This window comes from Eurosta solidaginis, chromosome X (genome assembly GCF_040869045.1).
Source record: "Eurosta solidaginis isolate ZX-2024a chromosome X, ASM4086904v1, whole genome shotgun sequence".
Taxonomy (NCBI): Eukaryota; Metazoa; Arthropoda; class Insecta; order Diptera; family Tephritidae; genus Eurosta; species Eurosta solidaginis.
The window spans coordinates 129,596,853-129,622,318 of NC_090324.1; the positions used below are offsets into that span (position 1 = coordinate 129,596,853).

At 39.7% G+C, this 25,466-nt stretch overlaps 1 protein-coding gene and 1 pseudogene across 1 annotated transcript in view; one reads left to right on the top strand and one right to left on the bottom strand.

The window, feature by feature from the left end:
• LOC137235148 (glutamate receptor ionotropic, kainate 1-like) overlaps nucleotides 1–25,466 on the bottom strand; it is a 2,828,327-nt gene that overhangs the window by 1,388,374 nt on the left and 1,414,487 nt on the right. The window lies entirely within an intron of this gene.
• On the top strand, nucleotides 41–1,782 carry LOC137234536 (transmembrane 9 superfamily member 2 pseudogene; annotated as a pseudogene).

Below are 25,466 nucleotides of genomic sequence, written 5' to 3' on the forward strand. Positions count from 1 at the left end.
AGTGTTGGCGTTTGGCTCTTGTTGATATCATATATACAATATGGTAGCGCGTTCGTTAGCTCCAGTAAATTACTGCAGAAAGGCTGAATCAACAAATGCGTGTAAGTCGGACATTATTTTGTACGTCAACCGCCTGAATACGGAAGAGTCTGTAATTCCTTATGGATATCATTACTTCGACTTTTGTACTGGCAATGAAAAGAACTCTCCCGTTGAAAATTTAGGACAAGTAGTTTTTGGAGAGCGCATTCGACCAGGACCTTATGATATTGAATTTCTCAGAGATGTCAAATGCGATGTGGTATGCTCCAAGAACTATACTGGTGGTGAGGTGCAGAGTGATCGCCGCCTTATGGTACTAAAAAAGATGATCAGCCTTAACTACCAACACCACTGGATTGTTGACAACATGCCTGTTACATGGTGCTACCCATTGGATAATCATAAACAGTATTGTAGCACGGGATTTCCTATGGGTTGCTTTGTTCACTCAGATAGCGATGAAGCATGTCTTGTTAATCCCAATTATAATCGCCGAGGCTTTTATTATATTTTTAATCATATGGATTTACGAATAACGTACCATAGTGGTCAACCTGAGGGGAAGGTAGGATTTCGAGGAAATGGCGGTCGAATAATATCTGTAAAAGTGACTCCACGTTCAATTAATCATCTAAATTCGTTAAAGATAGATTGCGATAATACCTATCCCCTCGCTATTAAAAGTAATACACTAGGTCGTGGCGAACAGCTTTCCATCGTTTATACATACAGTGTTCTGTTCAATATGAATAATTCGGTAAAATGGTCATCACGATGGGATTATATATTAGAATCAATGCCACATACAAATATCCAGTGGTTTTCTATTCTAAATTCCCTAATAATAGTGCTGTTTTTGTCGGGTATGGTAGCTATGATAATGCTAAGAACACTGCATAAGGATATTGCACGTTACAATCAAATGGATAATGGTGAGGATGCCCAAGAGGAATTCGGTTGGAAACTGGTACATGGTGACGTGTTTAGACCGCCGAGAAAAGGAATGTTGCTCTCAGTATTTCTGGGGTCTGGTGTTCAAGTAACGTTCATGACGTTGATTACTTTGGGTTTTGCTTGCTTGGGATTTCTATCCCCAGCTAACCGAGGAGCACTTATGACATGCGCAATGATTTTATTTGTTTCACTTGGCACGCCGGCAGGATATGTATCCGCAAGGATTTACAAAATTTTGGTGGAGTGAAATGGAAAAGCAATGTGGTTCTTACATCTTTAGTATGCCCTGGAGTTTTGTTCTGCCTGTTTTTCGTTATGAACTTGGTTCTTTGGCATGAAAGTAGTTCAGGCGCCGTGCCTTTTAGTACACCCATAGCCTTGCTCGGCTTGTGGTTTGGAGTATCAGTTCCACTAACTTTTGTCGGCGCCTATTTAGGATTTCGTAAACGGGCGTTGGAGCATCCTGTACGAACGAATCAAATTCCACGACAGATCCCAGATCAATCGATTTACACACAACCTGTTCCAGGGATAATAATGGGAGGCGTTTTACCATTTGGATGTATTTTTATTCAGTTATTCTTCATCCTTAGCTCGATTTGGTCGAATCAAATGTACTATATGTTTGGTTTTTTATTTTTAGTTTTTTTAATATTAATCATAACATGCTCTAAAACTACGGTTTTACTCTGTTATTTTCACCTCTGTGCAGAAGACTACCACTGGTGGTGGAGATCATTTTTAACATCTGGATTCACAGCGGTGTATCTTTTCATTTACTGTTGAAGGGGCATTTTAGTGAAGTGCACAGATGCCGATGAAAACACGTCTTGCTGGAGCACAAAAAGGCCATGGTTTACTTAGGAAGAAGGCAGGTGCACTACAAATGCATTTCCGTATGATTTTGGGTGAAATTATTGAGACCAAAACTCTTATCGGGGAGATTATGAAGGAAGCCGCATTTTCTCTGGCCGAAGCCAAGTTCACTACTGGCGATTTTAATCAAGTAGTCCTACAGAATGTAACCAATGCACAGATTAAGACTCGCACAAAGAAAGATAATGTTGCTAGTGTAACGTTACCAGTTTTTGAACCAGCAGAGGCGGCGTTAAGGGCTTATTCAGACAAGGCGACATGACGAAGAACGTTAATCCAACACAAATGGCCAAATTAAATCAACCAATGGCGGAAATGATCGATCCACGTATGTTGCAGCAAATTGGCGGAGCGGGGTTGGTGGTAAGTGACTCGCTTGGTTGAAGTATGCAAGTGTTAGGGTTTAGCAAAAATTACTTCTTAAGAAAGTCTTAGCATACAAAAAAAGAGCCGTTTATGTGCAGCATTATGTTAGGCACACCCATTTGTCTCATTGTTAAAAACCCGTAAACGTAATTTCTGTTCTTTTCTTATTTGGATAAATTTTTGTTCACAATTTTGCAAACTATAAATAACTTAATATATCGAAAATTTAGTCGAAATTCGGACGGCATCCACGTATTCAATGTTAACAAATAATTATAAATTAACAAGTTTGAGGACAGTGAAAAAACTATGTAGTGTGAAAAAGAAACTTGATAACGATCAGTTTTCTATACATTTCCTTTGACGGCAAAGAAATGATTTTTTCATAGCCTTATATTAAGTGGTATGGGATACTCATTTAATAGAAATGTCTGCTTAAATAATAGTAAACCTAGAACAACATAAATCATTGCATATTAGTTCATTTAATATTACAAGATTTTGAATTTGAACGTACAGAGAACTTGAATGTGGACCTGACCGAGAGTATTCAAAATTTCACAGACCACGTCATACAACAGAGGACATTTTACGCATGTGGAATGATTCACGTACACGTATGTCAAGGTCAAGCACATTAGCTCACGGTTAGTATAATTTGTAGTCTAAAATATATATATCGTCGGTGAAAGTTCAACCAACTGTTCTTGATGTATTCTTTGTATTTTTTAAGTGATTATATCAAATCGCCTCCACACTTTTTTTATGTGGTTTGAGCTTTCATAGACGATATAACGTATTTACATAAATGAATATGTGCGATGGAAAACCTCATATTTCCTTTTCAATAAAATTAGGGGTCATTTGCTTCCTAATAAAATACGTGACGCTTATGTGCATACACAATTCATTACAGACGTTATGAAACCAGTGAAAACTGATGAAATCATGGATCAGGAAGTACCAAATTTATCTGGTGGTGGAACGAGGTACACATCCAGTCACAACACGCAACGCTCAATCAGTGAACAAAAGAGGGTGAGTTTAGACCTTGACTTACTACTAATGTATATGCCCACATTGTACGATATGTATACGCATCTAGGTTTGCATTTTAACTTGTTTGATAATTTGTTGCCAGTTTTTCACACAAAAGTTTTTGTTTTCGCTAATTTTTCGATTTTTTTTTCATTGGAAAACTCAAATTTTATGAGTAGAAAACATTTTGGGTGATGGGATGAATTTTTTTTTTTTTTTTTTTAATTCAGTTGGCCGAGTGTTTTTGACCGAGTGCAGATGCATTATGTGGCAGATCCTGGGTCTGCGTTAGGGTTCTGGTGTCCTCGCTCTGGGGAGTGAGTGAATTTGGGTTTGTTTGAAAATTGTAAATAAAATAGGGCGAAGGCCTTTATGTTCTGTGGCAGATAGCGGATCTGCATTAGGGCTGTTCTGGTATCCTCGTTATGGAATAACGCGTGAGTGGTATGGTTTTTCTGGGAGGCGGGATGTGGCGGAACGGAAGGATTGTTAAGAGGAACTCGTGGTCCTCTCACAATCTATCTCCGCATGAAGAAGGATCAGTTTGACCAAAGGTCGTCTGACTTGACCCTTCTCGGTTATGAGGTCGACTACACGTACTCGGTTATCTTCGCCGGGGTGTACGTTGACGACTCTACCTAACCGCCATTCGTTGGGAGATAAATTGTCCTCTTTGAGGACAACGAGATCTCCCACTTGTATATTTTGTTTGGGGTGTTTCCACTTCACACGCTTTTGAAGTTCGGATAAATATTCGGTTTTCCATCGCCGGCAGAAGGTTTGATGGAGGGCCTTGAGCTTCTGCCATCTATTTAGCATAGAGGCAGGGCTTTCGTTCGCATCCGGTTCGGGCGGCGCCAGAAGATGGCTGCCCGTGAGGAAATGTCCTGGGGTTAGTGGCTCCAGGTCCGTTGGGTCATTGGACGCCGGGCTGAGAGGCCGTGAATTTAGGCATGCCTCGATCCGACACAAAAGGGTTTGGAACTCCTCCATGGTATATTAATGGACAGAAGCGACCTTTTTGAAGTGGCTTTTGAAGCTCTTCACTCCCGCTTCCGGTTAATGCTTGATGGCTATACCTGGAGACTGTTTTGTCTCGGCTTTCTGCCAGGAAGGCTTTGAGTTCCGATCATAGAGATCTGGAAGCTCCGACAAAGTTCGTACCATTGGCGGAGTAGATGTTTTTTGGACATCCTCTTCTTGCTATAAAACGCGAAAAGGCTGCGAGGAAGCATGGGGTGCTCAGGTCACTAGTGGCTTCTAGGTGGATGGCCTTAGTGGAGAAACAGACAAAGAGGCATACGTAGCCTTTGGACAGTCGACATCCCCTACCGCGGTAGCTTTTGATGTCGAAAGGCCCCGCGAAATCTACCCCGGTATTGGTGAACGCGCGGGTAAAAGTGGTGCGTTCGCAGGGAAGGGTACCCATAAGTTGGGACTGCGCCTGCTTCCTGTGAATAATGCAGGTTTTGCAATTGTGGATGATGGCTCTGATCATTGTCTTGACCTTCGGAATCCAATACTGGGTTCGAATAAGGCGGAGCGTGAGATGGTTCTCGCCATGAAGGGAGTCATGATGCATCATCATGACTGCAAGGCGAGACAGCCTGCACTTGTAAGGCAAGATGATCGGATGCCGCTCGTTGAATGACATATCTTTTGAAGCCCCTAGACGCCTTCCTGTTCTGATAATGTCATCTGTGTCAATGTATGGGTTGAGTGACAGGATTTCACTCTTCCGATCAATAGGTTCCCTATTCTTTAATTTTAAATATTCGGTACCGTAAAATTGTTTCTGGCAGACTCGTATTAATGCTTGAGTCGTTGCCTTAATCTCATCGGCTGAGATTATGCACGACTTTTCTTGGAACACTGCTTTGGTTATAGGATGCGTTCTTTTATAGAATCTCCTAATATAAGATAAGACTTTCAAAGCTCGTGGCAAATCTGAAAATCGTTCACGAATATCTGTATGATCTACCCTTGTCGTGGCATATGATTGTGCCCTCTTTTCCTCAACGGACGTGTTGTAATCGGCATCTTGTGCTGGCCAGTGAGAATTGTCTTCTTGTAGCCAAGAAGGACCCTGCCACCACAACGAATTGTTAACCAAATCTGACGCTAGTAGTCCTCTGCTCCCTAAGTCCGCTGGGTTAGATTCCGAGTCAACGTGAAGCCAGTCCTTATTACCGATCATATCGAGGATCTTGGTGATTCGATGTGCGACGAAGGTTGACCAAGTACAGGGCGGCTTGCGTATCCATGCGAGTACGATGGTTGAATCCGCCCAGAGGTGAACTTTTACTGGTCCCAAATGAATATTTCGGAATATTGATTCCATCATTTCTGCGAGAAGCACGGCGCCGCAGAGTTCTAAACGTGGTAGCGAGATGGTTTTCACTGGAGCTACTCTAGTTTTTGCTAAGAGTAAGTGTATGAAAACCTGATCGTCTCTTTTTACGCGCATATATATCGCTGCAGCATATGCTTTCTCGGAAGCGTCACAGAAACCGTGGATTTCTATTTCGCCTTCCGGGGAAAAATTTACCCACCGCGGTATCCGTATGTTATCTATCTCGCCATAGTGTTGGGTGAAGGTTTTCCACCGTTCTAATGTATTTGGTGAGACAGGCTCATCCCATCCGGTGCCTTCTAACCAAATATTCTGCATTAATATTTTCGCCACTATGACCATTGGGGCGAGCCACCCTAATGGGTCGAACAGCTTGGCGATAGCTGACAATATTTCTCGCTTAGTTAGATTTTCTGGATAATAAAAGAGATCGGAGTGCGCATTCCATCTTATGCCCAATGCCTTCACGGTGCTGGTGTCTTCGAACGCCAGAAAGTCTTCGCTTAGTCGATCAGTTTTCGGGATGTCTTTTAGAACTGCCTCCGAGTTTGATGTCCATTTCCGAAGTGGAAAACCAGCTGACTGTAGTACCTGTCGTATTTCATCCCTTGCCTTAATGGTCGATGCAGTGGTGTGTCCTCCTGCTAATACGTCGTCTACATACATACATTCTCGCAGGATGCTCGACGCTGTTGGATGGGAATTTTCAACATCGTCAGCTAGCTGTAGAAGCGTTCTGATGGCCAGGTATGGAGCGCAGTTAACTCCGAACGTTACAGTCTTTAACTCGTAGAGGCCTATTGGTTCACTAATGTCTTTTCGGAAAACAATCCTCTGAAATTTTGTATGGTTGGCATCCATCCAAATTTGCCTATACATTTTTTCTATATCGCTATTGAAGACATATCGATAGAGTCTCCAACGCAGAATAAGAATTGGGAGCTCTGCTTGTAGTATTGGACCAGGTAGGAGAATGTCGTTTAGACTGGTTCCATTAGCCGTCGGGCTTGAGGCATTGAAAACGACTCGGACTTTCGTCGTTATACTTTCTGCTTTGACAACGGCGTGGTGTGGCAGAAAGTAATTATTTGTTTCATCTGCTGCGACGACACTGCTGATTTTTTCAATATGTCTAAGAGTCTCGTATTCTGAGAGTACCCTAATATATTCTTTCTTTAAGTCCGGATTTTTTATTAACCGGGACTCGTTTCGATAATATTGTGAGAATGCGCGCTTAAGGGATCCTCCTAAACTCAGCTCTTCTGAGTAGCCTTGCTTGAATGGGAGGGATACGATATACCTCCCATCTTCGTTTCTTCTTGTTGTTTCTTTATACAGCTGTTCGCAATATGCGTCATCTGCATTAATGCTTTTGCCTTTTGGCAAATTTTCTAACTCCCAGAAAGCTTTTAGTTGGTTGTCCAGCGCGACTTCGTTGTAAAACGACACTATGTTCTTTGTTGGATTCGGTGCTTCAATACGACCGGTTAGTATCCAACCGAACACTGTCTCTTGGGCCAGAAGTGTATTTAGTACATTCTTTTTTAGACCGCTTAGTATAATTTGGGGATATATGTCTCCACCAAGTATGAGGTCTACATCTTCATTGAAGTAGAACCTCTTGTCTGCCAAAACTAAGTCTGGGAATGCCTGCATAGTCATTGTTTCGATATGGCAGGATGGCAGATTCCCAGTTAGTTTGGCTAAAATTAGAACAGGAGTAGTCAAGCTAAAGCATGGGTCCACGGGTGAACGTAGCTCGAAGGTGGATGCCTCTTTCACTTGAGCAGATACTGCGTTGGTGATGCCTGAAACTTGGGCATGCAGTTTCCTTGCCGGCAAATTGATTCTGCGTTTTAGTCTTTCTGTCATGAAAGAGCATTCAGACCCTGAATCAATTAGTGCCCGCGCGGAGAAGTCGGCACCATTATGATGAATGTGTCCGCGAGCAGTTCCTAATAGCACGCCTGTGCTGGAATTAGCGTGACAGGATTTTACATTCTGGTTCGCAGAAGAATTTGGTTGCCCCGATTCCTGTCTTCTTTGTGCTTGTGCTGAAGTTGACGGGATATTATCCGCGTCTTTAAAAGGATTGCGCCTCGTAGTTTGCTGAACTGTATCCGCATGCAGGAGCGTGTGGTGATGAGAGTGGCATTTAGCACAGTTGTACGAACTGGTGCACCTTGTCACTGTGTGTCCTGGGGATAAGCAGTTCAGGCATCCCCCCGTGGACTTGATGAAGTTGATTCTTTCCACCGGGGTCAGATCACAGAATCGGGGACAACTCCGTAACATGTGTTCAGCTTTGCACATTTTACAAAAAAACCCTTGAAGCTGATTTTGAGGTAGGTTTTGATACCTTCGTTTGGAAGGCACCAAGCCTTTTTATGGGGGTTTCAGTGGTATGCCGAGTATTTGATGGCTTTTGTCCCTTTTGGGCGTTAGTGCCAGTGAAGCTAGACACTGTTTCCAGTGTCTGAAACCTATTTGATAGAAATTTGTCCATATCTTCCCATTTAGATATGTCCATTTTATGGTCTATGCTTTGTTCCCATAGAGACAGGGTACTTTCCGGTAACTTTGTCGAACACAAATAAGTTAGTATTGCATCCCAATTGGATGTGTCGATTTTGTGACACTTGAGGGACGATAGACAATTGTTTATATCGCTATGTAATTTCTTTAACGCGCTCCCACACTCACTCTCTACCTTCTTTAAATTAAAAAGAATTTGTAATTGCGTGTTGACTAATATACGCTTGTTTTCATATCTTTCGCAGAGGTTTTTCCAGGCCATATCGAACCCATCATTTGTTAGAGGGCATTTTTTTACAATATCTTTGGCCTCGCCCTGTGTCTTGTTGTTCAGATGGAACAATTTCTCCACCCCCTGTAGGTCGGAATTATTTATGTATATAGCAGTAAACAGGTCACGAAAGGTTGGCCATGATAAATAGTCACCTTTGAAAATCTCCGTGTCGCAAGAAGGGAGGCGGATCTTATACCCGCGAGGTGCAGCTGGGGGTGCTTGCTCAGAGATAGCACTATTCTCTACTTTTCTAAATTTCTCTGCCTCGGCAGATATTGTGGATAAGCACCGCATATATATTGCGTAGGTAGACATGTGTTTTTTCCGGATGGCCAACACATCATTTGCGTCGACATCGTCTGCTCCCATCAGTGAGTCAAACACAGACTTAACCTTCTTCCATAAGGAGCGCAACTCTTCTTGCTGTATCGCAGGAGTGTGCTTATTATGACTTTCCTCTGGAATAAGGCTGTACTGCTGTTCAAACTCTGAGATTAACTCAGCTGATCGGATATAATTTTCCATTTTCTCAACAAATTATTCCTACCCAACTAAAAACAAATTAATCCTTTTAACAAAAATGGAGACAATGTTTTAAAAGATCGCTTTTATTTATTTAGGTAGGTCAGACTTGGCAGACTCGTCTGATTTTTTAGGACAAACAAAATTTTCAAAGATCTACTCGCCACCCAAACGTATATGTATTTATGTGTATGTATACTGACTTTGTGTTAATTACGGTGTCCTAGTAGATTGTGCGCGATTTATGTGGTTTGGGTCAGACTTGGCCGAATCGTCTGATTTTTCCCAGGGAAGAATAAAACACCCGTGTGGCTTACTCGCCACCCGTACGCAAATTTATATATGTATGTATGTATGGTTGTGTGTGTTAATTTATTTTTAAGGGGTTGTGGCTCAGATAAGCAGCAAAGTGCAGAGTTCGCGATATAACAAAACGTCTCGACCTAGTGAAAATTACCAGTGCCAAAATTTGTGAAACTAAATTATTGTGTTCGTGAGTGGATATACGTGCAGAGTCACTGTAGTTGCTTTCAATAAAATATTTGGTGCCTTTCAAAAAGTGGGGTTATGGTACACTTGTGTATCAAATTGCCGTGGTCGTGGGATACTCCGGATCCACGCACGGTAGGGGGAAAGCAATTGCACAAAACAAAAATTGAGGCACTATATCGCACAGGCTGGTCACTGATAATTTTCACTTTCCACTGTTTAGTGGTTCGGAACACTCGCGGCACTTTTAAAATAAAAAAACTAACAACAAACTAACCAAAAAAAAGTGGCAAGAAATATTTACACTTACGTACGTAGCTGCGTGAAGTTTGTAGTGATTTGTATTGCACGAGTATACCAATTGTTGTGTATATGTGGAAGATGTAAAGTACCACCAGTAATGTATCTCCAGATAATTTTTTTTCCCAAAATTGTTGAATACCGTTGATAACGCGTATCACCAAAAACTGCAGCAATACCACCAAGAGTGTATATCACCAATAAAAATGTTGAGTGAATCACCACGAAATAAAAACTGGTATCACCTCTTTCCGCTTAATTTGGAAGGCGCGTATCTCCAAGATTATCCCAAAATATCACCAAAAAATGCGTATTAAGTGTAAAATTTAATGGATGTGGACTGTATCTTTGTATTGGCGCTGGTTCCTTTTTTGGGGAGAAGGACCATGAACAATTGTGGTGCTTCGCAAACTCGGCAACGGAGTGGAGGCACCACAATTGCGTTTAGGTTAGATTTAAATGAAACGAAAAGAAAGGCGAGAGATATTTCTCGTTATAATGATGATTTTATTTGAAGTGAAAATTAAAATTAGTACAATAATTTACCTTTTGTAATAAAATGTGGCGGGGCTCCTCAGACGTCAATTAATTAGGCCTAAACAGCATACTTCTGCAATACTAGTAAGGGCTGGGTTTCGTTAAGAGTGGCGCCACCCCAACAGCTGATTCCGTATTTTAATTTAGAATTAAAGACCGCATAATAAACTATTTTGAAAAGATTGTTGGAATCGGAAATTCTTAGATGATAAAGACAACGCAAAGAGCATTGAAGATATTTTTTTAGACGGGATATATGGTTACCCCAGCTCATATTCGTATCAACTGTTACACCCAGATACTGAAATTCATCAACATAGTCTACCGTGAAGCAGTCCTTACTACAGGCCACAAGCGAGGCGAAGGTACCGGATTGAAAATCTTGGCACATATTGTCATGTAAAGCAAATCGCTCGCAAATCGCAGAATGAAAAACAATACTTACATCCGGTGGTTTGTTTTTATATTTAGACTAAAATTCATGAGTTTGGTCTTATTGCTAGCGACGAGCTTATGGTTTGCAAACCAAGTTCTCAGAAGATGTACATCATGGTTTATATTACTTGTCAAATCAAGGGTGTTAGGAGAACTATAGGCCATCGCAAGATCATCTGCGAATGCAGTGACTTTCCCCAAGAAGGACATATCAAAAATTGAATTGACATAAATTAAAAATAGGATGGGACCTAGCACGGAGCCTTGCGGAACCCCTCTTGTGATTGGATTAGTTTTCCCCAGCTTTTCGCAAACCCTGACGCATTGTACCCTTTCAGAAAGGTAAGATTGAAGCCACTTATGTAGAAATCCTCGAAAACCGGCATCATATAATTTATTTATTAAAATAGCATGATCTACCGTGTCAAAAGCTTTGGTTATGTCTACGAAAAGACCAGCGCAATTTTTTTTATTGTTCAACTCTTGATAAATAAAAGAGCAAAATTCTAGTAGAGCATCTTCAGTAGAGCGGTTTGCTCTAAAACCAAACTGCCTTGGACTAAAAAAGCTTCTGCTTTCTAGAAACTGCATAATTCGATTTTTAAGAGCTTTTTCAAAGACCTTAGATATAGAGGATAGAAGTGAAATAGGCCTATAGATATTTCTATCTTTCCTGTTACGCTTTTTAAGCACGGGTATATTAATTGCACACTTCAAGGCACCGGGGAAAATTCCTGTAAACACACTAGTATTAAATAGATGCTTTAGTACGTCCAGCAAATTAAGGGCTATGTTTTTAAGAAGTTTATTTGAAATACCATCGTATCCACTAGAGCCAGAGTTGCTTAGACTTTTTATTATTGCAAGGAGCCAGTGCCTGTGAAGGGTTCAAACATAAAACTGCACCTAGAACTAGATCGTCACCACTGGACATGATGCAGTTGCAGGAAGAAGTATTACATTGACCAGACACAAAAAAATCATTAAAAACATCAGCAACAACAGAGGGGTCGTCAATCATATTGCCACAATTATTCAGAGCAATAACTCGTTCACTACCAGAGCTATGGCGCGAGTTATGAGTCCGTGTTGGAAGTTGAAATAAAAATATAAGCAGAAGCTTCTTTCAATCTTCGTTTATTTTCAGAACTGACTACATTTTTGTGTTTACTTCTATTTATACTAATTCTAAATATTGTTTGTTCATTGACAAAGTTGTTATGTTACATGTTAAGTATAATGTTATCAAAATGCTTTTTTACTTATGAGACAAACAAGATTATGCTTTTTTGTTCTTCATTATCTCTTGAAGGGAAAAAGGTTATTGTTATTGTTATTGCTTACAGATATTTTAATTCGTAAACAATAAGTATGTGTTTATGTGTGTGTTTGGTATGTATATATGTATATATCTATCTACTTAGGGTCTAAAGGTGTTAACTCTCCCCTGTGTTGAAAATGAAATGTCCTCATTTCAAAAGTTTAGGTTTTGTATTCGTTGTAATTCGGTTAGATAAGCTAATTCGAAGTTTCTTTGGCGGTTAATATTTAATTGCAATTGCCGATAAGCATAAAATTTTATAATTGAGTACGTAATTAAAATTAATATAAATATTGATATGGTCATATATAAAGTAAATTTCCAAGGATGTTCCTCAATTGGCATTAATAATTTATACATTTTTTGTATGTTAGTAAACTTATAATCTGTTTCGGAGTTTAGAATTCTTAGTACATTGATCATTTCATTCTGGTGAGCATGTATTGCATTTTTTCTTTCTTGTTTGTGGTTAACATACGTTTTATTATCAATTGTTGTATTAAAATTAAATTGGATTAAATGTGGACCATTTATTTTAAGTCCGTTCCATGTGTGTTCATAGTCGATAATAATGTTACCGTCGTCTATTACTTGTAAGGGAATATTATTTTCTTGAATTATATTACAATGTGCTTTTTGTTTTAATAATAAAGGAATGGTACATTTATCATTTGGTTCTTTTTTACAAATATAAGTCCCTACATAATTTTTACATTTTGATAAGTTGGTGAATTTATTATTACATAAAGCAATTCTATTATAAAGCTGATATTTTCCATATTTAAAGGCTAATGGAGTAAGATTATACATTTTACATTTTTCGGTTATTACAGGATATTTGTAAGTTGTAATAATAGCACCATTAAAGGTACATACGTGTATGTCGGAATATTCTAGTACATTTATTATGGGAATATCATATATTTCGTTTTTTATTACTTGCTGTATATCTCTAAAATTAGGTGTACCAGAGAAGAAATTTCCTGTTTTCGCAAAGTTAATGGTATTTGTAATAGTTAATAATTCGTTATATATTTCTGTAAGTACTGACTGATCAAAAATTAATTCTGGATTTAGTGTTGCTAAAATTTTTTCAAACCTGGAATTTATTTTCCTTTGCTGATTGTTATTTTCAATAAGCTGGTTAAGTCCTGTTTTAATTTCTACAAGATCATCGTGATCTGGTATTCCTGTTACAAATTTTAATACTGATCCTAAAAAATTTATGCACGTTTGGCACGATACTCGGATGGTTTTAACTGTGACTTCAAAGCTTCTATTTTTTCAATTAATATATTTTTTTCTTCGTTTTGAGTTGAGTCATAACTAGTTTGCACAATTTTTTCATACGGTTCTAATATTATAGATAAGTTCGATATATGGTAAAGGTAGGATGAACTCTCGTAGGTATATACACTATCTAACTCTGTAAGAACATATTTCTTACCAGACAAGTCTGTGATCTTATCGCGAAATCCGTAGGTAGCTATTATTAAAATTAGGAAGCCTATTCGTTGCAGGTTGGGCTAGTTTTCCTTATACTGTCCTTGTGAATGATTTTTCCCCTCGCTGTTAGGATTGTGTCCCCACGATCTTCTTTTACTTTGTGTTTATTGTACTTTGTTGCACGTTTATTACGCCGATCTGTTCAGCTATAAATTGTATCACCTGGTTTATATATAATTGTTTTCCTTTCTTTATTATGGTGCCTGAGGAGTTTCTCTTGTTTATCCACAAGTATGTCCTTGATATTAGGATATTTGTCTCGGTTGTAAGAAACCTCTTCGGGTTTATATCCTGTTGTGGAGTGTATCGTCCTATTGGGTTGGCGAACTGCGTTGAATAATTCACCGGGAGCAGTATTATTTTCTGCAGCTAAACTTTGGCAAAGTTCAATTAGAGTGCTATGTATCCGTTCAACTTGAGCGTTTGATGTTGAATGATGTACAGGCGTAACTGAGTGTGTTATTTGTAGCCAGCTGTACAAGAATTTCGTTATGTTGCTCTTTCGTTATCAGTCATGAGGTACTTGGCATTTGGGTAGACTTGTGTGAGTACTTCTTCTATGTATTCGTGGCAGTTTGTCTTTGTGTCCAATTTTCGTAAGAAGCAGTATTTGGAATATCTATCTGTAGAACTAAGGTATTGTTTGTTGTTGATATGGAAAATATCCATCTGTATATACTCTCCTACTTGTGTTGGTATTGGACTTTTTCCAATAGGTTGTTTATTTGGCTGTCTTTCGTATTTATGCTGTAGACATATTTCACAGTCTACGGCTAGTTTACGGCACATTTATTTAATATTGAGTCAACAATATTTCTTGCGTGTTATTTTTGTAGTTCCTATGCGCACGTTTATGTGTTTTTGTGATGATTTCTCTTTGTTCGTTTGGAGAAGTTACGTCGTTTAACTTATTTTGGGCTAGCACTAGGTTATAATTAGGGAAGGCGGAGACAATTTCTTGTTTTAGGTGAAACAGTATTTCCTCATCTATCTTTATCGCATTAGTAACTTTTGGGGTAAGTACATCTTTAAGTTTAGATATTTAGATATTGTATGTCTAAACCGACCAGGAAATATTGTTTGACTGAGGACTTCATTCCTTTCATTATCTTGTAACACAATTATTTGATTTCTGAAAGCGTTAATTGGTTGTGTAACTTTCTTCATAATTTCTACAGGAGAACTTTCTTGCGAATGGTCGGAACAATTCGTTGAAGTATTTATTTGTTGTCGCGAAAGCGCATCTGCAACGACATTCTGGTGTTTAGGTTTATATACAAGTTTGGCACCGTATTCTTCAATTAGGTTTTTCCAACGCTTTAATTTCGCATTCGGATTTTTTTCGGAAATTGAAATATTAGCGATTGGTGGTCCGTGTAAATTGTCAAGTTTGCCACACCATACAAATAATTTCTAAGTTTTTGCAAGGACCAAACGATTGCTAGTAGTTCTTTTTCATTGGTACTATAGTTTTGTTCTGTTTCACTTAGAGTGCGTGAAATGAATGCGATCGGGTGACGATTTTGTGACAGAACTGCCCCGATAGCGAAATTACTAGCATCGGTTGTTAGACTAAATGGTTTAGAGAAATCAGGCTGGAAAAGTTCATCTTGCTCTTGTAGAGCGTTTTTATTTTTTCCAAGGCTTCTTCGGCTGCTGTATCTAATTGTATTGGTATTCCTAATTCTCCTCTCAAATTAATCGTTAAAGGTTTCGTGATTTTAGCAAAATCCTTTATAAACTTCCCGTAGTAACTAGCAAGTCCTAGGAAAGATCTCAATTCTTAAAAATTTTTTGGTTTTAGGTATTTCTTTATAGTTTCGATTTTTTTTGGGTCTATCGTAATTCTATTATGTTTTTTAATGTGTCCAAGGTATTCAACTGAATCCTGGAAAAAATTTGACTTTTCGTCAGAAATTTTCATGTTAGCATTATGAAGTGCGTTAATTATAATCCGGATGTGTTCCATATGTTCTTCTGGTGTAGATGAACAAATTAGTACGTCATCAATATAAACATACGCGAACTTTCCGATATACTCTCTAAGGATGTCGTCAACCCATCGTTGAAATATGGAGGGTGCATTCTTTAACCCGAATGGCATTCTGATAAATTCATACTTTGCGCCGTTGACAGAGAATGCTGTCTTTTCTCGATCAGGTTCTTTAATTAAAATCTGGTGAAACCCTGATTCTAAATCTATTGTGGAAAAAATCTTGGCTTTTCCGATGTTTTGTATTGTCATATTAATATCTGGAATTGGATATCTGTCAGTAATCGTATGAGAATTTATCTTTTGGAAGTCAACAACCATTCTTCGTTTGGGCTTGCCTTGGTCATCGGTGCCCTTTTGGGTACAGTCCATATAGGTGAATTATATGAGCTTTTGCTTGGTTGTATTATACCTACCGTCGTTGACAAAGTCGTGATCGGACATGGGATATGGGTATTGTTTTTTCCATATAGGGTCTTCCGATTCGGTCTTGATAGCTGCTTGTATTGTGGTTGTAAAAGGCAATTTACCATTTGTATTATTATTTCTATTCATTAGCTCTTCCACCTGGTCTTTAAATTTTTCGTTATTTTTTGTATAATTAATCCTTGGTTCTGCTGCCTGGATCTTCTTCTTCTGATACTTCAAGCTATAGTCAAATAACCTAACTTCTGCCTTCATTTGGCGTAATCCCTGTTCTCCGAGTATCATGTCAAAGTCGTTTAGTTCCCTTATTTCATAGAACGTTAAATGATGCCCGTACATCGTTATAACTTTTTTAGAATTTACAATTGAGTAACCATGTAAGGTTTTGGTTTTAAATGGTTTTAATTTAATAGATTTTCCTATATTACAATTTATATTAATGTAATTGTCAGTGGAGCCTGTGTCAATTAATAAGGTAACGGGTGTGCCGGTTAGGCCGCATTTTGTTTGTAAGCAAGGCAACCCGTTTATTCGCCTAAAAAAGTACTGCCTGTTTCAAATTGTTCTTCATAATTAGGTACATCCACTGACTCTAGATCTTCTCTATTTAATTGGTTAATTCTTTGGAACTTCCTATCTGGCGAAGAAGTGGCGTTATTGTAGCCCTATCTCTTTTATATACATGGTTTGATTTAAAAGGATTTTGACTTACGGCATTATTGTACTTGGTTGTCTGCATGAATTGTCTGGATTGGTCTATGTCCATTGGAGTAGGTGTGGGTTGTTGTTGTCGCTGTGGTGGTTGTTGTTGGTGTTGTTGATTAAAACTACTTGCCTGGTAGTTGTGATTCTGCGTCCTTACGTTTGGCTTGTAATATCTTTCCTCTTTATGTTGTGCGTAGGTGTTTCGGTTTGTGCTGTGTTGATGCCGTCTGCTGTTACTTTCTAGTCTGGACCGTGTCTCGAATTCCGCATTCTCATTGTCGTGAAAAATGGTAGAAGCTATCGCATATGCCGATTCCAAATTTTCTGGGTTATGGCTGTACAATGTACCGCTTGTATATTTGGAGTTTAACCCAAGAATAAACGTCCTTATTGCCTCCTGATTAGCGTATGCTATCATTCCCTTGTGATCATTGGACATCTCAATTTTTGATAGGGCTAAATTAAGTGCCTTAGAAACATCGCTGTGGAATTCTGCAAGGGTTTTTCTACCCTGTGTGATTCGCTTCATTTCATCCAGAAGCACATATAGTGGGCGTTGGTCTGCATATGTATAATCCAATCTATTAATGATTGAATAAAAATTCAACTGGGTGTTGTGGTTCGTCAGAACGTTAGTAGCGGGTCCAGTAATTTTTGTGTGCATTATTCCCAGAGCACTGTAATATTTGGGGTGGTCTTGGAAGGTCTTTATAGCTTCCATGAATGTCCACACTTGCGATCTCCATGATCGGTATTGCTCCATATCCCCGTCAAATTTTGGTAGGGATTTGAAAAGCTCAAGGTCGATATCCTTGGCATCAGTAATATTTAGTTTTACCTCTTCGTACAAAACCAATGCTTCCGGAGCGTTTCGTTGTTCTAGTGAGGCAATTTTCTCCATGAATTCCGTTTTTTGTTGCTGCATCTGGTTCGTCAGTACGGTGAACTGGGCATTTAGTCGGGCCAGTTGTTGTTCCATTGTACACTTATTTATGTTTCTGGGTTCGTCGTAGGATTTTTGCTTTTTTCCGCTCCGAAGTCTCCGTAAAGTATCCAGATTTTCACTTCACTTTTTTGTCTCAATTTTTCAGAGATTTTTTTTTTTTTTATTATTATTTATCCACTTTTTTCAATAAACGAATGTTGGAAGTCTTTCTTCCCGTGGATTGATTTTTTCAATAGAAAAAAGGCTTAAGGTTCGGTTGAGCCCCCAGTTATGAGTCCGTGTTGGAAGTTGAAATAAAAATATAAGCAGAAGCTCCTTTCATTCTTCGTTTATTTTCAGAACTGACTACATTTTTGTGTTTACTTCTATTTATACTAATTCTAAATATTGTTTGTTCATTGACAAGGTTGTTATTCCAAAGATGTTTACATGTTAAGTATAATGTTATCAAAATGCTTTGTTACTTATGAGACAAACAAGATTATGCTTCTTTGTTTGTTGTTCATTATCTCTTGAAGGGAAAAAAGGTTATTGTTATTGTTATTGTTATTGCTTACAGATATTTTAATTCGTAAACAATAATTATGTGTGTGTTTGGTATGTATATATGTATATATGTATATATGTATATATCTATCTACTTAGGGTCTAAAGATGTTAACTCGCGCTAGTCAAGATAACTGCAAATCCTTGAAAAACGAGGGGAATCTTACAATCGATTTTTAAGTAACTTCCCGGTGAGCTAGAGAGTTGAAACTTGGGCCGTGAGTCAGAACCCAAAATTCCAAATGCCTTTTTGTAGGCAGCACTAAAAAAGTGAAAATAAAAATATGATAAAAAAAATTTTAACGACTACCTTTATATAAATGGACCAAAAAATAGTAGGCAATTTCTCCTTTAATAAACACTTAATCTTGTTGAATTTTGACTAAAAAATTTTAACAATAGAATTCTTTTACAAGAGCTATTGTTTGGGGGGGATAGCGACGAAAGAAAGCGCCGGTACGAACTCACGAATTGGACGAGTTGATCAAGCAGCGAACCACAAAGAAAAAAGAACAATGAATTAGAATACAATTCAAGGATTGTTTTTTTGCATAAAAATAAGAGGCAAATTACATATATAGAAGGATATATATGAATTTATGCAAATATATACAATAATTAAATAAAGGTAAAAAGTAAAATAATGAAAGGAAGAAAAAAAAAATACCTTGTAATGTTGATGACGACTGGAAGCGCAGCGGTTGGTGGATAGCCAAAGACTGTCTTCTCAAGTCGTACATCAATTTGTTCTCACTGCTTTCGCAAATTCTCACCGGTGCATTTCCCGGCACGAGTAGTTTTGCAGCATACGGCTGCATCGAGAAATGTCCAGTGATTCCCAACTATTGAAAGCCTTTTGGCTTCAACATTGCCGCCAGCCTTGCAATACTGAGGAATTGCAAATGACTTGGAGATAAACGTTGGTAATCTATGTATGTACAAGATTCGTTCTAAATGTAGTAGCTCTCAATTTACAATATAATGCTTAACTCTATAAATTCAAACATGCGTGTAAAGGAAATAAATTGTTGAGCTTTTATCTATATATGTGTATGACTACGTATGTTTTAGGAATTCAATATGTTATAGTATATTCTTACATCTAATCCTCAGTAAGGAGGCGCCTTCATAAATTTGTAAACGGTACCCAGTAGGGGGTAGGTGTTTCTTAAAGGGCACATGGGCCAGAAAGGACCCAACCGAACATTGAGTTCTGGGCAGTAGAATACCCAGAATACGCTATGATCTCGGTACGCATTATTTTATTATGTACATCGCCGCCGAAGATTACGGCTACCGCGGACGAGGTATGAAAGTTCAGATCGGCTAATAGTAGGTTAACGAGTTTGTCTCGCGTCGTTTGGCTGAGGTGGCGGACAGGGGTTTTCAGCCCGACCTCCGCGACGACCCTAGGAGCAAACGAGAACTGCACGTATGGGTCATTAGACGAGCTAAAGTGCAACTCGCACATTTCGGTGGTTGCCACCGGTAAGGTTCGCAAGCTGAGACGCTTGACTAATGACCCAAAAACTTTACTCGTCTGCGAGCACGGATCGAGCAGGCCTCGGGTCAAAACCTTCCGCTGCCCCACATGTAAGTATACCGCGACGGTTGGCAATACAGTGATGGTTCCCGAGAGTTGCGTCAGAAGCTGAGACACCTCTTTTTGGAGGTATAGAGGAGTTTTGGAGTGTAAGAGCGTGTGGTGAGTCTCATGGCAGTACTGGCACGTCCTACTACCTTGGCAATTTTTGGCCCCATGTGAGTGTGCTAGACAGCGCGAGCAGTAGCAATGCAATAGTACGAGTCTTAAACGACGTTCATGGTTCGCTTGCAGAAACTTCTTACAGTACCGCAGTGGATGCGCGCGGTGGCAAACTCTGCATTTGAATCGGCCGTCCGATTTTGATGGGGTTTGGATGGCTTTTTTGGGTGCAGTTGGCGCTGGGGGCGATGAGGCGCGTGCCGTGGAGGTTGTCGATTCGTTTAAACGTGCCAATTCCATGATGCTAAAGGGAGAGAAATAGAATATACATAAAAGTTAATTGGGTAAGACTACTAACTTCCCGATGTGGCGCGTTATCATTCCCTTTTGGGTGCGAATATCGGCGACGCGAATTCTTTTATCGGTGCCTTGGTAGACCTTAGTAACCCGGCCCAATCGCCATTCATTGGGTGGTATATTTTCGTGACGTACAACTACTAAATCATCAATCGCGATATCTCTTTTGGGGAACTTCCACTTATAACGTTTGTGGAGTTGTTTCAAGTATTCCTCCTTCCATCGAAGGGCATGCTCTTGGCTCAAAGCTTTTAACTTCTGCCACCGATTAATTAGCGATGTGGGATTGGCTTCAATGGATGGTTCTGCGGGCGAGAGGATGGGACCTCCCGTGAGAAAATGACCAGGTGTTAAGGCGGCAGAGTCCGATGCTTCAGTGGAATTTGGCGATAGTGGTCGAGAGTTAAGGCAAGCTTCTATGCGACATAACAGAGTTAGGAACTCTTCGAATGTGAATTTCTGAGACGCAGCGACTCTTCGGAAATGGAATTTAAAACTTTTAACCCCAGCTTCCCATAGCCCACCCATGTGAGGAGCGCCCGCCGATATAAAGTGCCACGACACCTCTTGATGACTATAGAGGTTACACAAGGATTCCTGAGATGAGATTAAAAATTGCTTAAAATCCTTTTTAAGGCTGGTTGACGCGCCAACGAAGTTTGTCCCATTATCCGAAAAGATATTTTTTGGACAATTTCTGCGGGAAGTGAACCTAGAAAAGGCCCGGAGAAAGGCTTCTGTGGAGATATCACTGGCCGCTTCCAAATGAATTGCTTTTGTAGAAAAGCAAATGAAAATGCACACATATCCTTTGGTCACTTTATACGATCGTCCTGAATACGTCTTAATGTCGAATGGCCCCGCAAAATCAACCCCAGTGTTTTCGAACGGTCTGGAGAGAATTGTCCTTTCGTCTGGAAGAGCAGCCATGATTTGACTTTGGTCTCGTTGTCTATGCAAAATGCAAGGTTTGCAATGATGAATCGTAGTCCTGATTAGATTTTTGGCTTGCGGAATCCAATACTGCTGACGAAGTAACCGTAGTGTCAGTTGATTCCCTCCGTGAAGGGAAATGCAATGTAGAAAGTAAACTAGCAATTTGGAAAACGAACAGTTGTACAGAAGTAGAATTGGATGTTTTTCGTTGTAGGGTATGGTCGGCGAGTTTGCTAACCGGCCGTTGACTCGTATTACACCCTGACTGTCAAAAAATGGATTCAAGGTCAAAATTTTACTTTTCGAGTTAATAGGAATTTTGGAAGTTAGATTGCGATGCTGTTATGGGAAACAATTCATCTGAGCAAGAATAATTAGCCGTCTACGCGTTTTTGAGATTTCCTCTCCCGAGATGATAAGAGATGGATACAAATGGAACCGACGCGTGTGTGTACAAGTCCGATGGCAAAATCTCATGACGTAGGAAAACACCCGAAGTGCTCGTGGAAACGAAGAAAACCTTGCGAGAGGGTCCTCATATTTGGATACGACTGAAGTGTGTGCCTTCACTCCCCTCGCTTCGAGGGTTAAGTCTTTGGTTTCAGGATAGTACGATGGCCATTGCCCCACATCCTTTATCAGCCACGGAGGGCCGTGGCACCACTGCTGGTTTTCTCGCAAGTCCACGGGGTAGGCTCCTCTGCTACCAAGATCTGCAGGATTCTCCTTTGAGTCCACATGATTCCAGTTATCAACCTCGACTAGTTCCTGTATCTTTGCCACTCGATTAGCGACAAAGGTGGTCCAAGAGGTAGGTCGCTTTTTAAGCCACGCTAGCACGATAGTTGAATCTGTCCAACAGAAGATATTTTCCGGTTTAAACGGAAGTTCGCTGAGGAGAGTTTGAAGCATTTCGGCGAGGAGAAAAGCACCACATAGCTCCAATCGAGGTAGAGAAATCGTTTTGATTGGTGCAACTTTGGTTTTTGCAAATAAAAGGTGAGAAGAAGTGATTTTTGCGGTTTCCACTTTCAAGTATATCACCCCCGCGTATGCCTTTTCCGAGGCATCGCAAAAGGCATGAATTTGGAAGGGTGATTGCTCGTTGTATTCCACCCATCGTGGAATTTGTATCTCCTCGACATATCTATAGTTTTCCAAAGAGGTTTTCCATTGGGAAAGAGTTTGCAGCTTTAAAGGCTGATGCCACAAGTTACCATCTGACCAAATTTCATGCAGCAAATTATCTTTGCTAATACTACTACTGGTGCTAGCCAACCGGCTGGATCAAAAAGCTATGCTATGATAGAGAGCGCTTCACGCTTGGTATAGTTGTATTTCATAGGAGGGGTATGAACGTGGAAGAAAAACTGATCTGACTTAGCATTCCATCGTATACCTAAAGCTTTTGTAGTGCTGGTTTCCTCTAATTCTAAGAAATCTTTATCTAATAAATGGTCTCGAGGAAGATCTACAAAAGTTTCCTTGAATTTGACGACCACTTTCTTAGAGACAAACCTGCACTACCTAGTGTTTCAATTAGCTCATTTCGTGCTTTCAGCGCTGTAGATACGTCATGAAAGCCTGCTAGTACATCGTCTACATACATAGACTTTCGAAGAATTTGAGCTGCTAATGGATGAGAATCTTGTTTATCCTGGGCCAGTTGGTGAAGCGTCCTAATTGCTATGTAAGGCGCGCAATTGACCCCAAAGGTTACCGTTTTTAATTGAAAGTCCCTTATGTTACCTTGTGGATCCTTTCTAAAAAGGATTCTTTGATAAGGCCTATGCACTGGATTTATCAGAATCTGACGATACATCTTCTGTATATCACTGTTGAGAACGAACTTATACATTCTCCATCGAATGATTAAAAGTGTTAAATCCGCTTGAAGAGCGGGACCTACATGCAGAATATCATTTAATGACACTCCATTGGATGTTTTGCTAGAAGCATTAAAGACCACTCGCAACTTCGTTGAAGTGCTTTCAGGCTTTAATACCGCATGATGTGGGAGATAGAAATGACTAGGAGAATGTTCAAAGGTGGGAGAATCGACTTGTTCCATGTGGTCTAGTTCCACGTATTCCTTGACCACCTTGTCGTATTCTACCTTTAAGGAAGGATTCTTTAATAATCAAGATTCATTGCTATAAAACTGGCGTAGCGCGATGGGTCGAGATACCCCTAACTTCAGATCCGTAGGATAAAACTGTTTGAAGGGCAGTGACACTATGTATCTCCCCTCCGCGTTCCGTATGGTGGTCTTTGCATATAGCTCCTCGCAAACTGAATCCTCTGCCGTTTGAAGGTTTCTTTTAGGAACTTCCTCTAATTCCCAAAACTTACGCAATTGGTTATCTAGTGGTATGTCCTCTCCCATTGAAACTTTGGTGGCAAAGCAAGAGACGTGTGCAGTGGAAGATGCTCCGGTTATGATCCGCCCAAACACGGTCTCTTGGGACAGTAAATTTTTATGGACATTGCGCTTTACCCCATCTAACATGACTTTGGGATACAAGTCTCCTCCTATGAGAACGTGTACCGGACTGCTTTTTAGGAAATTCGGATCTGCCAAGGTTACTTTGGGGATTTGTTCTAAAATCTCTTCGTTTATTAAAGTTGAGGGTAAGTTTCCAGTGATCTTTGGTAAAACGTACGCGGTGGCTTCTATCAAAAGGTTTGGGTCACGGGGTGATCCAAAATGAAGGAACAACTCTTCGAGGAATTATTACAAACTTTTTGATTTAGTCCCGAAATAACCGCGTTTGTTTTTGAGCATGGAAGCTTTAGAAGCTTGCGAAGTCGCTCCGAAATGAAGGATGCTTCCGCAGCTGAGTCAATAATGCCCGAGCGACATATGTTGACCCCAAGTGACAAATGTGAACCATTGCGGTTCCGAGAAGAGCTGAGGATAAGCTTGACGACTTCAAGGTTTCTTCATCTGGAGATGAGTTTCTATTGGATGGTGTGGACTGTAGATTGGTGTGGAATGCTTGTGAAGCAGTTGCTACGGTTGAGTCTTTGGAAGGTTGGGTGTTAGAAGGCACTCTGTGCAGAAGAGTATGGTGTCTACTTTTGCACTTGGAACACGAGTATGAACTTTTACAGTCCTTTAATGAGTAGCTTTTTCCCAGACAATTGAGGCAGCAATTATGCTTTTTAACTTGCGCAAACCTGTCATTCACGGCTAGAGCTAAAAATTTGGTACAAAGTCGTAAAGGATGTTGTTGCTTAGGACATAATATACAATTTGATGAGGTGACTTTAGTTGCGAGTGCCACCTTCTTTGGATTTGCTGGATTATGTGACTGTGACGAAATTTTATGTCGTTGGTTCGTTGAAGACGCTGAACACTTCACATCCACTATCGATTCCAAAGTCCTATATCGCATGGTGAGGAAGGAATCCATTTGACTCCACTTCGGTATAGCCGTTTTGTCTACTAAAGATTGTTCCCAATGGGCAAGTGTGGTTTCTGGGAGATGGTTGGAACATATGAAAATAAGGATTGGATCCCAAATTTCAATGTTGACCTCGTGCATTTTCATCGCGGACAAGCATCCATTAATTCTCCGCTGTAGCTCCTTCAGAGCTGAAGCGCTTTCAGTCCGAATGACTGGAAGCGAGAAGAGCACTTTCAAGTGGCTATTAGTTAACACCCGCTTATTCTCATATGCCGCTTTTAAATTGGACCATGCCATATTAAAACCCTGATTGGTTAGTGGGGCTTTGCTGACTATTTCATTTGCTTCGCCACTTGTCTTTTTAAGAAGATGAAACAGTTTTTCACCGTCACTGAGTTGCCCGTTATTTATATAAATCGCGGTAAAAAGATCCCAAAAGGATGGCCACGACACATAGTCCCCATGAAAAATGTCTGTGTCACATGGCGGTAAGCGTAAACTATTCGAGGAGTTGGCTACTTGGGAAGGTGCCTGGATAGGTACGACGGCTGCTTTCTGAATGCATTCAGTAATGCGTGCTGAACAAGACATATAATCCTTAAAGGTTGCAGATTGTTTGGCTTTTACAGCTTCTAACTAATTTTTGAATTTTTCTTCTTTTCAATACAATTTGATTACTTCTATCGAATAAATACTGAGCTTTCATACAGTTGAACAAAATAAATGATAAAATAAGATTACTTTTAATAATCAAAAACTGAAAATCATTTTTCGATCACTTTTTTAAATCATTTTTGAATAACTTTGATGAATAAATTTTAAGATTTTATAAAAATGAACAAAGAGAATAATAAAACTTGTTTACTTTTATTGATCAATAACTGAAAACAGTTT